This window comes from Marmota flaviventris, chromosome 10 (assembly GCF_047511675.1).
Source record: "Marmota flaviventris isolate mMarFla1 chromosome 10, mMarFla1.hap1, whole genome shotgun sequence".
Classification (NCBI taxonomy): domain Eukaryota; kingdom Metazoa; phylum Chordata; class Mammalia; order Rodentia; family Sciuridae; genus Marmota; species Marmota flaviventris.
In genome coordinates this window covers 74,775,591-74,791,547 of record NC_092507.1, presented here as the reverse complement: position 1 = coordinate 74,791,547, position 15,957 = coordinate 74,775,591, and the positions used below count along the sequence as shown (strand labels likewise).

Here is a 15,957-nt window from a genome sequence, read left to right as displayed (position 1 = left end):
AAATCCAGTATAGCTGGTGTCTTTGTAAGAAGAGGAAATTTGGACACAAGTATGTATAGAGGGAAGACTATGTGAAGACAGGGCGAAGATGGTGACTTACAAGCTGAGGAGAGAATCCTCAGAAGAATCCAACTCTGCTGATACCTTGATTTAGGAATGCTAGCTTCCAGAACTGTGAGAAAATAAATTTTGTTGTTTTAGCCACTTAGACCATGATCCTTTGTTACAGCCATCATAGCAAACTAATACACCTTCCTTGTTTTTCTAAATTGTTCCTCAAGTTTTACTTCAAATATTACTAGACCTTGAAAGTTTGAAATATCCCTTAAGCTTCATGTTATATGCAAAACTCCTAGACCACTAATAAATCTGACCTTAAGATTTTCCCTCTAAACTACCTCTTTCTCCTATATGAGCAGCTGCATATTTCCTAGTTTTGGCAATATTTTAAATACAAGATCTTTCAGAAAATGCCTATAAATCAGAAAAGGTTTATTTTCATATTCTTGGCTAAGTCATTTGAAGAAAATTTTCTATCTATGACATGTATCTGTATCATTTAAAGCAGAATTTGGAGAGAAAATGTCAATGAATCTAGATTCATTTAAACCGTGAATATGCATAGATCACACATTATTTTTTTTCTGTCTTATCAGCTTGCCTATTCTAACACTCCATAAGCAATGCAGAAATACAAAGCTACCAAAACAGAGAAATCATTAAAACTTTGTAGTTGACATGGGATGGGGGTGTCCACTGAGATTCAAGTTTGGGGTGGAAGAAATCATGGTTAGTCTAATAGATGAGGCAGCTTTGAAGGCTATGAATTGCTAAGGGGGCACTCTCCTCAATTCACAATGTGGGAAGGGAAGGTCATTGCTAGGGAATCTATGTTTTGGGTCAGGAAAACTCTTGATCATTTAAAATTACTAAATCTAAATTCTGCCTAGAGAAGCTGAGTTGTATTTGGACCCACTGGTGGTAACATGATGAAAGTGACTTAGTTTAGAATTACCTTTAGTTTGAGAATTTGGCAAAATGACAAATGAAACAATCTTTTTGGATAATGTTAGGGGTTACTTCAGGTCATTCCCTAATTAAGAATTAAAAGTAGTAGCTCTTTGGGGATTTGGATGTTAGACTTGGACCCAGTGTTTCTAAAGATTTAAGGGTAAATGTAATGATGGGTCAGTCATCTCTGTGTATTGAATAAGTTCTAAGAGCTTCACCTGAGGGTAATATGCAAATGGCCCTATACAATCATGCTTAATGAGAAATCATGTTGTAATGTACAATCTTGAAATGGTTACATTGATTTCCAGGTCTACAATTTGTCATGTCCCTATAGAAAGAATGTACCTGTACAGATATATTCTTTGTCATGTCATTAATCATAAGTCTCGGTTGATAGATGCTTCTGATATATGTGTTGATAATGAAAGGATAATTAATGTGTGTAATGATGACCCTGAAACATGACAAAAAGTCTTCTAAATGTTAAAAGTGAATTATCTATATTCCTCATGATCCAAATTCATTTTTATCATATTCCAATTTTTGGAAATTGGTAGTTTTTACATAGTATGATATATATATATATATTTTTTTTTTTCAGCATAATGTATGAAAAAGTAGAGACTGTGGACTCAACTTGATTTAAATCATAGCTCTTCATTTTCAAGCTAAATAGCTTCAGAAAAGTATGTAATGTCACTCCACTCAGTCTTTGCATCTGAAAAATGGGCATAGTGATATCGACCTTGTAGGATATTGTGAGGACTAAATGATGTGAAATACAGGAGTTCATGGTTGCCACAGATAAGTGCTTTAAAAAGTTTAATTCCTGTCTTCCTGGACCAACACATCAATCAAGACACCTCACCTGCTGACTACATCAGATAATGAATTTGCTGTACATATAAATAGATTTAGGGGTATGAATAAAGAGAATAAGAATAGTAGAAGTGTGGTAGGCAGGGCTGCCTTTTACCATTGACTTCTTTTCAGGGTGCCAGCAGCTTTGGCTTTAATTTGCAGGCTTATTTTCTTTAGGATAATGAATTTTTATTTAAATTTGGTGAATTTCCTTTGAGCTCCTTTTAAGTCATCTGAACACAGGAAACACTTTTTCATGCTTTTAGAGTTTTTCTGATTGACTTTGTTCTCCAAAAAGGGCTGATTTTAATATTCTAAGTGATAAAAAGTGCCTTTGACATGATTGAAGCAATTTAATTAGTAAATCCGGAAATTCTAAAGGATTGGAAATCACACCCTCCATGCTTTTAATAAAACAGAGTAGTGAAACTTCTGATAGGTGCGTACCATGTGTTGAAAGAACTGTACATTGAGAGAAATGAAGAAAGTGAGAGAACTTTGCAAGGGACCCACTAAGGGAATTACATGATAGATAAGCACATATGTGGTCAGTGTCCCTCATAGTTCAAAACTTCTTTGGCAAGCATAATTTACCTATGTTCCATGTTGGACTTTAATCATGCAGAATAATTCAACCTATGTATGGAGGTTCAATATATTAAATCAGGAGAAAGGAGTTGAATGGTTGTGAGGCAAACTTATCTTTGAATTGGTTGACCTCCGAGTATCTTAATCCTGGAAGAAGAAATGTACAAAGGATCATTTAATGTTGTAGCTAATAGGATTTTTAGTGTCGGGCTGTCCATGTCAGGATGATGATAGTGTGTGAATTATTTCTAGCCAGTTTATCATAAGAGTACTCTCCTATAGTATGTCATCACTAAACAGGGAACATTGCTGTATAACTGCCAGGCATAAACATAATAACATGTTCAACAGTAAAACTATCTACAGTATATAAATACTGATGCTGTACTCAAAAGCATCATCATTTTTTATTGCCTTGGTAATGGAGTGTTCCAGAGAGACATGTACATGGATGATTAGTGATTGGTGGGTTTCTTTTTTTTTTTTGCCAGTATCTTCAAATGTTTAAGAGCAACCTTTATCACCAGCATTTGGAGGAATCAAAGTGCAGCTGATTCTTCTTTAGAAAGCAAATCTTCGGGTCAAACTCAGTTTGTTTCATTATAAATCACAGGTAATGATAATGAATATCAACAAGTATATTTTTTGGTAGATAAAATACTAATACTAATATAACATTAGGGTATTATAAGAATTATGATTAATTTTTACTCATAATGATAGCTTACAAATAATGGGGATAATTGTCTAATCTTCATCCTTTCTGATACTATTTTAACATGATGATGGTGAATTGTAGTTGATAATAAAATGTTTGAAATGTAAATAGAGTCAGTGGCTGGGTAATTTTAAGAGACACTTGACAATTTGATTTGTTTTCACATTTAGAACAGCTAGCTAGAGCTAAAAAGTTTCACTAGAAGAAATGGGGAACATGCATGGGTTGAGACTCAAAGGAAATTTTGTTGATAAGGATATGATGTATTAGGTCTTGATTTAATTGGCTTCCATAATGGTATTTCCATTTTTTTTCTTTTGCATTGAGCCAGCCTCGCAAATCTAATTATTTGGGCATGAAAAATCCCTAAAATGGGTGGACTAGTGCTGAGGGTTGAGCAAGGCTTCTGCATCACAATGCAACTCCCTAAAACTTGCTGAAGTCATATTGACTTTTACAACGTCCTGTATTATCTATTTTGCTTCTGTTGTACACAGATAGAGCTGGTACAGGCTTACTCATTTGAAGGATTATCTTGGGTGACATTTGAACAAGAAAATTTGTTTGGATCTTCATGTTTGCTCAAATGTCATTCTCTACCCAATGTCTTGTCATATATATGAAAATTGTGACTTTATATAGATTATTATCAACATTAGAAGAAGAAGGTTAATAAGTGGTAGTTGACCTATTACCAATATTTCAAGATTTGGTAACTTTTTCGATAACTGCTATAAATTTCTGTATGTATATACACACACACACACACACACAAACACATACATATATATGTATATAAACTATATATGTTATATATATGTCCTATATAGGTTATGTATTTATCTGATGTATACACAATCTTTACACATATATACGTGTATGTAAAGAATACACTTTGAATATTCTTTACAGCTAAATAAATCTTCCAGTAATGATAAAATAAAATGTAACCTCTTCCTAAATTTTAAAAACTATCATGACTTTTAGGCATTGTGGTGAATAAAGAGGAAGTCTTTTAAGCATATGGGAATAAGGTCACTATAGAAACTGACTCTGAATCACTATGTAATTTTTTGGTAATTCACTTTGAGATTAAAGGATTATAATCTGCACACACTGCTGTTGAGATTTGCCATAGGAACTAAATTCTCTTTACTGCGTAGCTGTTCTTCCATTAATAAAGATCTGGGCTGGCACATATGGCTTGCCTAGAGCTGGTTGTTTCATTACTTCCTTCTTTTCAAAAAATTTAAAAAAAATTTTTTTTGCAATGATCCTAATTTGCTCCAGCTGTTGTAAATTGGTCTCCAGTAATTTTCATATCTTCAACTTACATTGACATCTGTAAATATAAGGGAATGTATTAAATCTTCAGTTATATTTGTGGGACTCCACAATTAGTGAGAACTAAACTTTTTCTCAGAGATCTCTTTAGGCATATTTCTTCTGGCATTATGTAGAAGGAATTAAGAAGACCCAAGTGGGAATAAATATTGTCCAACTGGGAAGAAATCAGTTTCAGAGAAATAATTAGACTCCATCTGATGTTCTACAATGCAATTATGAATCATATGACATTCCATGTTTTATAGAAGCCTGAGGGCACTGAAATGATGAGTAGGAAAAGGGAAGAGAATAGCCTCTTCATGAGCACTCGGGCAACAGTTGATCAGGGAAGCTGTGAAGTAAGGTAGTATTTATTTTTGGCATCCTCTTCCTTCTTTTAGTGCCCCATTTCTCTTTCAAAGTGTTCTCTTCTTTGCTCTCAGCTACAATCAGTTAAGGTCTACTAAGATTAGCTGAAAAAGGTTTAAATTGCCTCTTTGGAGGGGTCTTTGCAATTTAGTAAAAGTGTTTTGATGACAAAAAAGTCTTCAAAATAGGAAAAAAAAAAGAATTCCTAATGGTAGAATTTTAAACTCAATGCTTAACACCTGGGTACAAGGGGAGATTCCCTGTCACATGAAAATCAGTGCCATTATTACCTATTCCAAATGGGCCCCCCTAGGGCAAAACTACCCAAGGGGAACCCAGGACACATGCTTTTGAATAGGCATGGGTATGAAGGGACAACAATAAAAACAGATTTTGTTTGTTCTCTGCTGGTCTCAGGTAGGGTGACCAAGTAACTCATCATCCTATTTATGAAAACTTGGCCATCTTGACCCACCTGGAGATAATTACAAGAGCCCCCTGTGGAGTTGTCTGAGGTGGTTGTTTGGGTCTGTCTCACAGCTTCTTCTCCTGCCCAGCCCCGTCTCTTCCACAAGTGCCAGACCCCAGACACTCCTTAGCAAACAGCCTGCATGAGTAAACAGAATCTAGACTCTGTCTCAAGCTCTGAATCCTCCTCCTGGAGAATTAAACAGCTAGGGACAAGAAACCGATCTGCCTAATTGAGAAATCCTGTCAAGTTTCCCAAGGTTAGTGGTGGAAGCTGACAAAGGGGACACTCAAGATATGGAGCAACTTAGGCAGACATCCAGCAGCTCAGACAGAGGACTCAGGAGAGAGGAGGGGACTGTGTGCAGAAAACTAGTGCATGTGCTCTGGAGCCAGAGTGCCTGGGTTCAGAAATTGGCTCTGTCATTTACTAGTCTGGGAACTGGACAAGTTACTCGTGCCTTAATTTCCTCATCCATAAAATGGAGATAATTATAATGATGCTGCTGTGAGGTTTAAATGAGATAATATATTAAAAAATGCTCATCAATCTTGCTGCATAGAAAGTGCTGAAGAGAAGTCTGCTAATACGTCATACCGTTATTTCCTCATAAGGGATCACATTAACACAAATTCCATAGAAGGAAAGCAATTCCTAGAGGGTAATTGACATTCCTGAGCAGCTTTCTCTGCTACTCTAAATAGATCACAGATATAAATGTTACTATTATTTAAGTCAGTAACATTTTAAAACACCTTAGGAGGATTAATGTTGATAACTTTGGGGCTGACTTCAAACGCTGTCTCTTGGTTATTGATAGTATTTTTATGCTGAGTAAACCAATAACCTAGAAAAAAGAAAATCAATTAATGAAAATAGTATATTTTAATCCTGGTTCATTTAGGCTCATTTCAAAGGATTCAAGAAACTTGAGAATGTCCATTGTTTTCTTTTTTAAACCAAAGTTCACACTGAATTCGAATTTTCTTTGTTTTTACCCAATGCCCTTTTTGTGTTCCAGGATCCCTTCCAAGACATCAGGTTAAATTTAGTCATTATGTCTCCTTAGGCTCCTCTGAGCTGTGACAGTTTCTTAGTCTTTGTTTTTGATGGTTTCGACAGTTTTGAAGAGTGCTGGCCAGGTATTTTGTAGAACATCCCTCAGTTGCAATTTGTCTCATTTTTTTTTTCTCATGATTAGGCTGGGGTTAGGGATATGGGAAAAGAAGACCCCAGAAGTAAAAAATACCATTGTTGACACATCATCTTAGAGCATCATCTCCAGGGTGAGTGCCATCAACATGCCTGGATGCTATGATGTCAACCTAGATCACCTGGCTGAGGTTGTGTTTGTCAGATTTCTCCACTGTCTAGTTATGGTTTTTCTCTACTTTCTTTACTGAGCTCTTTAGAAGGAGTTCACTATCCAGAGCACACATTTGAGTGGGGAGTTTTGTTTCATCTCCTTGCAGGCAGAGTATCTCTATAAATAATTTAGAATTCTTCTGAAGGGGAGGTTCCTCTGCTCTATTTATTGATTTTTTTTCAAACATTTATTCATCTCAGTATTGACTCCTGGGTGCATATTTTACATTTTGGGTTATAATCCATTACTACTTTATTTGGTTCAAGTTTGTTTTATTTTTTCATAGCTGATTTTAGAACAAAGATATTTAAGTGGAAGTGAGACTGGTTTTTTTCCCTTCGCTATGGCTTGTGGATCTCAAAGCACCCAGTAAGTGAAAATAATGAATGGTGGCAAGTTTTCATTTTATCTCTGGACAAGTAGTATTTTTAAGTAAAGGAGATGGCTTCTTTTAATTAGCAATATTTCTTATGAATTAGAAAATATTTGTTTTTCTCTTCTACAGCCCCAAGGTTTCACCTATTAAAATTGTATTTGGAAGTAGCTTTCTTGGTGTGCAGATATTTTTTATTGTTTGGAAGAATTAAGTATCTTAGGCCTTAGTAAATATTAGGGCAATGATTATGAAGTAGTATGATTGAGTCGATTATCACCCAGGGGTGGTTTAAAGTTAAATGTTAAGAGGGATGCTTTTGAATTTGATTACGCTTAGGACAATTAACAGGCTTAGACTGCTCATTTAGAAAGTATATTATGAACACTTAATTCAAGTTACAGTGGTACAACAATTCTGACACAGTCTATATATTTAAATATCTTTGGCCTTATAATGCAGAGAACATGCATATTTATAAATGACCCAGGGAGACACATTTCTACTTTATTCATACCAATTTTTATCATGCATCTACAAGTTTTGTGAAACATCTTTCAGTGCTAGTTTTTATTAAAATGTTTTGAACGTGTTTTGACCAAAACATATATTCATGGGTGTGTAAAAGTAAATATCAATGTCTGCTTCTAAGAGGTGATAAAGCAAAACTCAGCTCTGGCACTTTAGATAAACACAGTTCTTGGGAACTTATTCATAATCCTGAGTAGAGAACTTCTTTTGGTTTTGTAGATATTGGATTAGTGACAGGATTTTAGTATCTCAAACATTAATTATAATGATAATAATAACAGTTACTTTTTTGAGTGTTCAAGATATTGTAGGTACTACTGAAGTACTTTACAAATAAATCTCTAATAGTAACTCTGCAACATTGGCATTATTGCTCTTCCCATCTCACATATAAAGATACTTGTCACTCATAGAGAGCAACTGCAGTGGCCTTATTTCTTTTCTTTTAAAGACAAGTTTGTTTCAACTTGGGACATTGTATACTCCCTTTGCCCTGAATACTCTTCTCCATCCCAGAGTATTTAACATACTTTATGGAGTATGTTAGATACAACAGCCAGGCATGTTGAAGCCATTTTTACTTAAAAATACTACTTGTCCAGAGATAAAATAAAAACTTGCCACCATTCATTATTTTCACTTACTGGGTGCTTTGAGATCCACGTGCCATAGCAGGGGGGAAAAACCAATCTCACTTCTACTTTATACTTTTTACATAACTGGCCCTCCTTTGTTCCATCTGGATCTTTAATGGGGACATCATCTACTCTTTTCTTCCCTCACCACCTTCACATGCTATCCCATTCTAAAGTCTCGCTCTAGTTATTCTTTACAGACTTACCATTATCTGAGATTACCTTATTTCTTTATTGGATTATCTTCTTTACCTTACCTGTAAGAGTTAATCTTCAGGGGGTAGGGACTTCCATGTATCCACAGGGCAGGCATACTTGTTGACTGAAATAATAGATAAATTCTATAGGATTAGTGAGGGATCAAGCTAGGATTTGAACTCAGATCTGTTTGGCTTCAAGGTCAATGGGACTTTCAACTCTATCACTTTGTTTTCTGGGTCTAGGGATGAATATCTGAAAAAAAAAAAATCAAATATCCAGACTTGGATCAAAACCACATTTGAGTTATTTGATAAAAAAATTGTTTTGAGTTTTGGAAAATGATTCATTTTAGTGAATTATTGATTCAAAGATTCCAAATAATATGCCCCCTTTTTTTGCTAGTAACGAAGTGATCTGAGTTAACAGTTGCATTAGTCCATTTTCTGTTGCTGATAACACAATCCCACAGATTGAGTACATTTTAAAGAAGAGAGGTTGATTTTGGCTCTTGGTTGGGGGGTCTAGGTGGAGAGGCCATATCTGGGGATGATCTTCTTGCTTCAGAATCCTAAGGTGGCACAGGGGATCACATGGTGAGAGACAGGGAGGCTGCTGAGTGTGCATCTTCTGATCTCCTTCTTATAATGCCACCAGTATTCAGTCCTGGGGCTCCATCCCAAAGAATCTAATCCCAATCACCTCTCAAAGGCCTTATTTCTAAACATCAGAGCCAAATTAAGTTTTTGCTCTCCTAATACCCTGTGACCAGCATTAAACTCCAACATCATATCAGAGGGGATAAACCATATTCAGATCATATCAACAATCAACTGTTATGATAAATATTTGTTACATTTTAATATATTTATATATTTATTTCCTAGGCTGAGCTCTTTGAAAACTAAATTTTTGTTAAGAGTAGTCTTTGTTAGAATATATAAAATTAGGGGGAAAAAAACTACTTTGTATTTCTTTAAAAATCTTTCACAATTCAGAATTTTCATGAATTTGGGTCATTTTTCCCAACAGTGAAATGGAATTAATGAGGTTTCACTGAATTTCTAAACTCTTTTTTTCTTACCAGCAGATGTGTACAAATGTCTCTTTTGGGGAAATGTAAACCATCATGGTGTCAGGAAACTAGACCATGATGGAGACATTTGAAGGAAAACAAAATGTCGAAGAACAGCTGACTGCATAACTAAGAAATCAATCACTGCCCTGGATGCTTTATTGGCATAATTGGCAATGATTTATAGAATAATGGCAAGAGTCCAACTGGGCATGTGTATCCTTAATACCATTATAACATTCTGGCATGGAATTTTAGTAAAGGCAACATAATTGGACTGGGGAGGAAGTTTTAGAGATACTTATTTAAATTAGTTAATAAACAACAAAAAATATTTTCCATGAATTTATTTTTCTAATTGGGGTGAAAATTTGTGGTATGGTTTAAATGGAATCTGAAAGCAGAATTGTGCCTACAACAAATCAGAAAATATCTTAAGTGGTTGTGTGATATGTAGTGTTTTGTAAATATCTAGTGTTATATTGCTTTATTAATCAATATTGTTATATAAGAACATAGTGTTTGGAAAAATAATCTGTTCAGTGCTGAGGACACAGGATGTGGTTTAGAAGCAGCGAGGGTTACAATTGGCCAACTGATAGATTTGGTTCATTTAAAAGGAGTAATGTAAGGTTTATCTACTGTGCTGCATCTTGTAACTTACTTGTTAAATTTATTCAGGAAAGATGGCTTTAGTGATTATTCTGGAAACTAACTAGTGGGTTGTGAGAGATAATTAACAAAACTTCCTGTTTCTTCTCTTGGAACAGATGGATATTTTTGAAATGCAGCAGAACACTGAGCTCAGTTTGAGGGCATGCATAGTTGAGTTGCTTCTATTTGTATAATGAGGTGCTACTTGCTTGTACTCAGAGGTCTACAGACTTTTATTTGCACATCGTACAACTCAACTGTTTCCATGAACCTAAGCAGCTAAATGCAGCAACCAACATTGCCTTCAGGAACATATTTTTAAGGACACTGTCCCAAAGAGCTTCATTATTTTTTTTCCTGTTTTTTTTTTTTTAACTTAATCGAGCACGTTTAGTCTGCCTTATTATTTTAGCAATATAGATGCCAGAATTTGAAAATGGCCTGAGCTCTCTGGGTGCAGCTTGTTATAGGGCAGATATGAAGCAAGGATTCATTGCTAGTTTAAAGTGTTGGGGATTGGAAACTAGGATCAGTAAAACATTGAGAAGATAGGAATAGAGACAGGAAAAGCCATCTACAAGAATTTTCTTGTTAACTGAATGTTCAGATGAGAACTGCTCCCTGTGACAAGTGAAGGTTTTGGTAAATATGGGTGATTATAGCAGAAAACAGGGACCTTTAAAGGGCTTCCATGTTTCTGATATATTTCCAAATGGCCAAAGTAGGTGTAAACTTTATTGGTAACTCCTGAAAGTGCATTGCATATTTTTTAAAATATATATATTTGATACTCATGGGAGGGGAGTTTACAGTGAAGCTAATAAAACTTGGCCCTTTATTTATAAGAATCCTCTCCAAGTCCTTTCAGGAAGGAAAGTTAGAAATCTGTTTATATGTAACATTGTATCCCTTTTCCTTAACGAGTCTCCCCCCACTTCCCAGAAATATACTACATATCCACACAACATGGACTTTGACCTTGTTCTTGAGAAGGAGGTGAAAAGGGCAATGGAAATCTGTTTTTGGTTTCCAGAAGACAAATGATGGCTTGATAGTATATGTGGGAGGATTATGGATTGACCTAAGCCACTATCTTTTTTCTACCATTTTTTTTACAGCTTTATTGAAGTGTAATTCACTTACCATGAAACTGATCATTTTAAAGTGCATAATTTAGTGGATTTTATTATATTGACAAGCTATACAACCAACACTACCATGTAATTCCAGAATAGTTTAATCACGACAAAAAGAAATCTCATGCATATTAGTCGTTATTCCATCTCTCCTTCCCCTACCCCCTGGCAACCTCTAACTTACTTTCTGTGTTCACAGATTTTTCATGTAAATAGAAGCATGAAATTTATGTGACATTTTGTGTTAGGCTTCTTTTGCTAAGCATAATTTTTTTTTTTCAAGTTTCATCCACGTTGTAGCACTTCATTCCTTTTTATGGCTAAATAATATTCTATTGCATATGCAAACCATATTTTGCATATCTGTTCATCAGTTAATGGACATTTGGGTTATTTTCAGTTTTGTAAACTACTATGTAGTAGTTTTACTTCCTTCCTGCTAAGCATAGTATCTTGCATGCAGTTAAACCATAATGAAAGTTAGTCATATTATTACCTATTCTATATAAAAAAAAGTTAGAATTTGCTTAAAGAGACTGCAGGCATCACTCCTGTGCTGAGCAGAATTTTCCCAAAATATATTTCTTTATGTTTTGGGAGACAGTCCCATTCCTTGATAAGTTATATTGGAAAACTTTCAATCTATTCCTTACTTCCTTTTTTTGGTTTTCATCTTTTGATGTTTCCTTGTGGTTCATGACTGGCTCTTCCTCTAGACTTCACACATGTGTTTTGGATACTTGGAATGCTCCTTCTTATTCCATTTACCTCTGTGCCTTTCCCCTGGCTGATCTTTTGAATCTCAGTTTAGATGTCACCTCCTTGGGAAGCCATTCTCTCATGTAAATTCCTTAACACCTTCCATGGTGTTCACTTTCCCTTCTGTGTGTTTTAATGGCCTCTGATGCTTATTCCATAATGGAACTGATTACAATTTTTTTGAAATTTGCTTTTTTTTTTCTTATTTGTATCCCTTTATTAGACCTAATTGTAGCTTGAGGACATGATGTCTTATTTACTGTGTATCTCTAGGTAAAAAGTAGTGCTCAGCACAAATATTTATTAAATAAATATATTTCAGTCATCTGAAACAACTATAAACAACTAGATACGAGAGTTATAGAGATATAAATTTATGTTTTGCTTACATATTCTTGAGTTCATTAGAAACCCACTTATGTGAAGAGACGTAACTATAGCACTTGTACTGCCAAGAGTATAAGTTGGATGTCAAGGAAATTCTCATACAAAGTGTAGGCACACATCCTTTCTACCTCTCCTGAGGAAGAAAAAAGCAGTTTCCTGCTGTTACAATTCTTATAATAACACGTTAATATCGCAGTGGGTAACATGTCTTAAAAGAATCAGAAATTGATCCAAGGACACTGGGAAAATCTCTACTGAAAATCATTTGAGTTTTTGTACAGAGAAGCTTTTAAGATATCACTTAAATGAAAAAGAATGCTTTTAAAGCTATATAAGTTCAAGAGATACATTCAACATGAAAATGAAAAATAACAACAGAAGAAGAATAGCACTTTATTGCTTTTTTTTCTAAGAAAAGAAAACCCTGCATGTATTTTGTCCTTCTCGTCTGTCTTCACAATGATAAAACATTGGGATACTTGTGTTTTGGTGTTAAGTTGTATAATATATTTTTATATTTAAAAATAGCACTGCTGAGAAATTAACACAATAGTTTTACTTCAACTGTCACCCAAGAGAAACTTCAAGTGTTCTGGCAAGATGGGCAGACTGGATTCGAAAGGTTCAGGAAAAAATAGGATATGAAGGAAAAAAACTAAGAAAAAGATCCGTGCATGAGGAATTTCAACAAATCTGGGGGAGATGAAAGGATAATATAGCCTGTTGGTTGACTGTTTTTCTTTTTGTAAGTGGAGAAAACGTTAAGCCCAGGACACTCAATGGATTGAAACAATGGAAAGAACTGATCTAACAGGAAAATCTCTAGAGGAACTTCAATTCAGAGTTGGCAGATACAGTGAATCCATCCATATTTAACCTTAAATAATAGGTATACCAGACATTCACAAGGAGGGAAATTATCAAACGGTAGGAAAAAAAATTTAGAGCTCAATAGAAGGATTCAAGTTTTTGTTATTGAAAATCTCATCAAGTGTTGAATGAATGCAAAAAGATCTACATGTAGACGTAACACCATGAACCCTTCAGATACTGAGAATAAACATACGTCTTAAGAAGTTTTCAGAAAAAGTACAGGTTACAAAAAAGAAAACAAGAACCAGGCCGATAGTCAGCAATCCCAAATTTAAGGGATCTTGAAAACAGTAGTGAAAAGACTGCAACATTCTGAGAAAAAAAGTTGTAACTAATCAAAGTATGAAAGAGAAACTTTTTCAAATACATAAAAACTTGGAACATTTACTTTCGGGCATTTTCCTTAGAAAATTACTTTACGTTGTATCCTGTAAAAAAAAAATGAGACCAAAGTACATGAAAGAGAAAAATGGAGCATTAAAGAAACCATGGAGCTAAACCAAGAGTCCAAGGAAAAGACACACTGCAGCATTGCAGTTGTGCTAGAAACTTCTGAAGTCCCGTTGAAGCATGACTCTGTGGAAAAAAGGAACAACTTTCAAAGATTAGACAGTTTGGGTCAAAAGCTGATGCCATGAATGACAGGGAGAAGCAGGCATGTTTCTTCTTTGATAAAAATGCAGAAAAGAGAAATAGAAAAGGAGAAAAAACCCCAAATAATTATAAAGATACCCCTCAACTTATGATGAGAATATTGGCTCATAAACCCAACTTGAAAATATCACAAGTCAAAAATGCATTCAATGCACTTAATCTACCAAACACCATAGCTCAGCAATACAGTACATTGTAGAACATCAGTTGTTTACTCTGATGCTTGTATGGGTGACTTGGAACTGTGGTTCACTGCTGTTGCCTAGCATTACAAAAAAAATATTACATAGCATATCACCAGACTAGGAAAATATCAAAATTCAAGATTTGATATAAGGTTTCTACTGAATGTGTATTGCTTTCAAACTATCTAAAGTAAAAAAAAATATTAAATTGAATCATTGTAAGTCAGGGATCATTTATAGAGGAAAATCACAATCATATATGAAGCAAACTAAAACGTAGCATGAGAGATCAAAAAAAATAAAGCATTTTTCTTTTGTTTGTTTCTATTCTTTATGAGCATATTAAGTTGCTGTCATTTCAAAATAAATTATATAGTCAAAGGATTATTTTGTAAGCCTAATGGTAACCGCAAAGCAAATGTCTATAATAAACAAACCCAAAATTATAAGCAAGCAATTAAAACACAGTACTAGAGTAGTTCACTTAACCACACAAGAAAACTGTAAGAGAGGGAGAAAGAAAGGAACTAGAACACAATGAGAAAACAAATTAGTTACATAATGAGTGTAAGTTAGGCCATACCTGTTAATACTTACCTTGAATATATATGGATTAAATTCTCCAGTTAAAAGATCTAGAATGACTGAATGTTTTAAAAAAAACAAAAAACTAGACCCAACTATATGTTGCTTATAAGAAACTCACTTCATCTCTAAGAACACACATAGAATAGAAGTGAAGGGATAAAATAAAGTATTCCATGCAAATGGAATCCAAAAGAAAGAAGGAGTAGCCATACTTATATCACATAAAATAGACTTTAAATCAAAAGCAATTACAAAAAGACAAGGAAGGTCATTATGAGTTATAGTTTGTATATGGAATGTCCCCCCAAAGCTCACATGTTTGAAGAATTGGTCCCCAGTGCAGCAATGTTCAGAGATGGGACATTTTGGAAATGTTTGAATAGGAGGGCTCTGATCTCATCTGTGGACTAATACATTGATAACTGAATGAACTATTGGGAAGTAGTGGGAGGCATAGTTGGAGAAAGTAGACCCCTGGGGGTATGTCCTGGAAGGGTATTTCTCATCCTGGCCCCTTTCTTTTCCTCTCTATTCCCTAGCTGCCAGGAACTGAGCAGTATTCCTCTTCCATGTTTCTCTGCCATGATGTTTCTGCAATGGAGCCAGCTGGAAATCCACATGCAGCAAGATGGAACTAAACCCCTATCTCTCACCATGCATATAACTCAACTCAGAGTGGATCAAGGACCTAGGAATTAGACCAGAGACCCTGTGCCTAAAGGAGGAAAAAGTAGACCCAAATCTTCATCATGTCGGATTAGGCCCCAAGTTCCTTGACAAGACTCCTCAAGTGCAAGAAATAAAATCAAGAATTAATAAATGGAATGGACTCAAAATCTTCTTCTCTGCAAATAAACAATCAATGAGGTGAAGATTTTGGGATCAAATTTTTGCCACACACACATGTCAGATAGAGCACTAATCTCCAGGACTGAAACATTTGAAACTTGGGCCAAAATAAATCTTTCCTTCTCTGAGTTGTTTTCCTCAGGGATTTGTCACAATGACAAAAAACTGACTAATACCTTATGTAATGATAGAGGGATCAAATCTATAAGGGAAAAATTTCAATCTGAGCACACAAATTCACACAGCAAATATTATAGATCTAAAGGGAGAAATAGACTTCACTACACTAATAGTTTGGGTCTTTAACACTTTGTTTCACTCTGCTTTTTTGTTGCTGTGGCCAAAAGAC

The 15,957-nt window shown here is 34.9% G+C and overlaps 1 long non-coding RNA gene across 1 annotated transcript in view; it reads left to right on the top strand.

The window, feature by feature from the left end:
• LOC139707258 (uncharacterized) overlaps positions 1 to 15,595 on the top strand; it is a 174,279-nt gene extending 158,684 nt beyond the window's left edge. Inside the window, exon 2 of the long non-coding RNA XR_011708875.1 lies at positions 15,299 to 15,595. This is a non-coding gene — a long non-coding RNA (uncharacterized lncRNA). The remainder of the gene's footprint in view (positions 1 to 15,298) is intronic.
• The last annotated feature ends 362 nt before the right edge of the window (positions 15,596 to 15,957 follow it).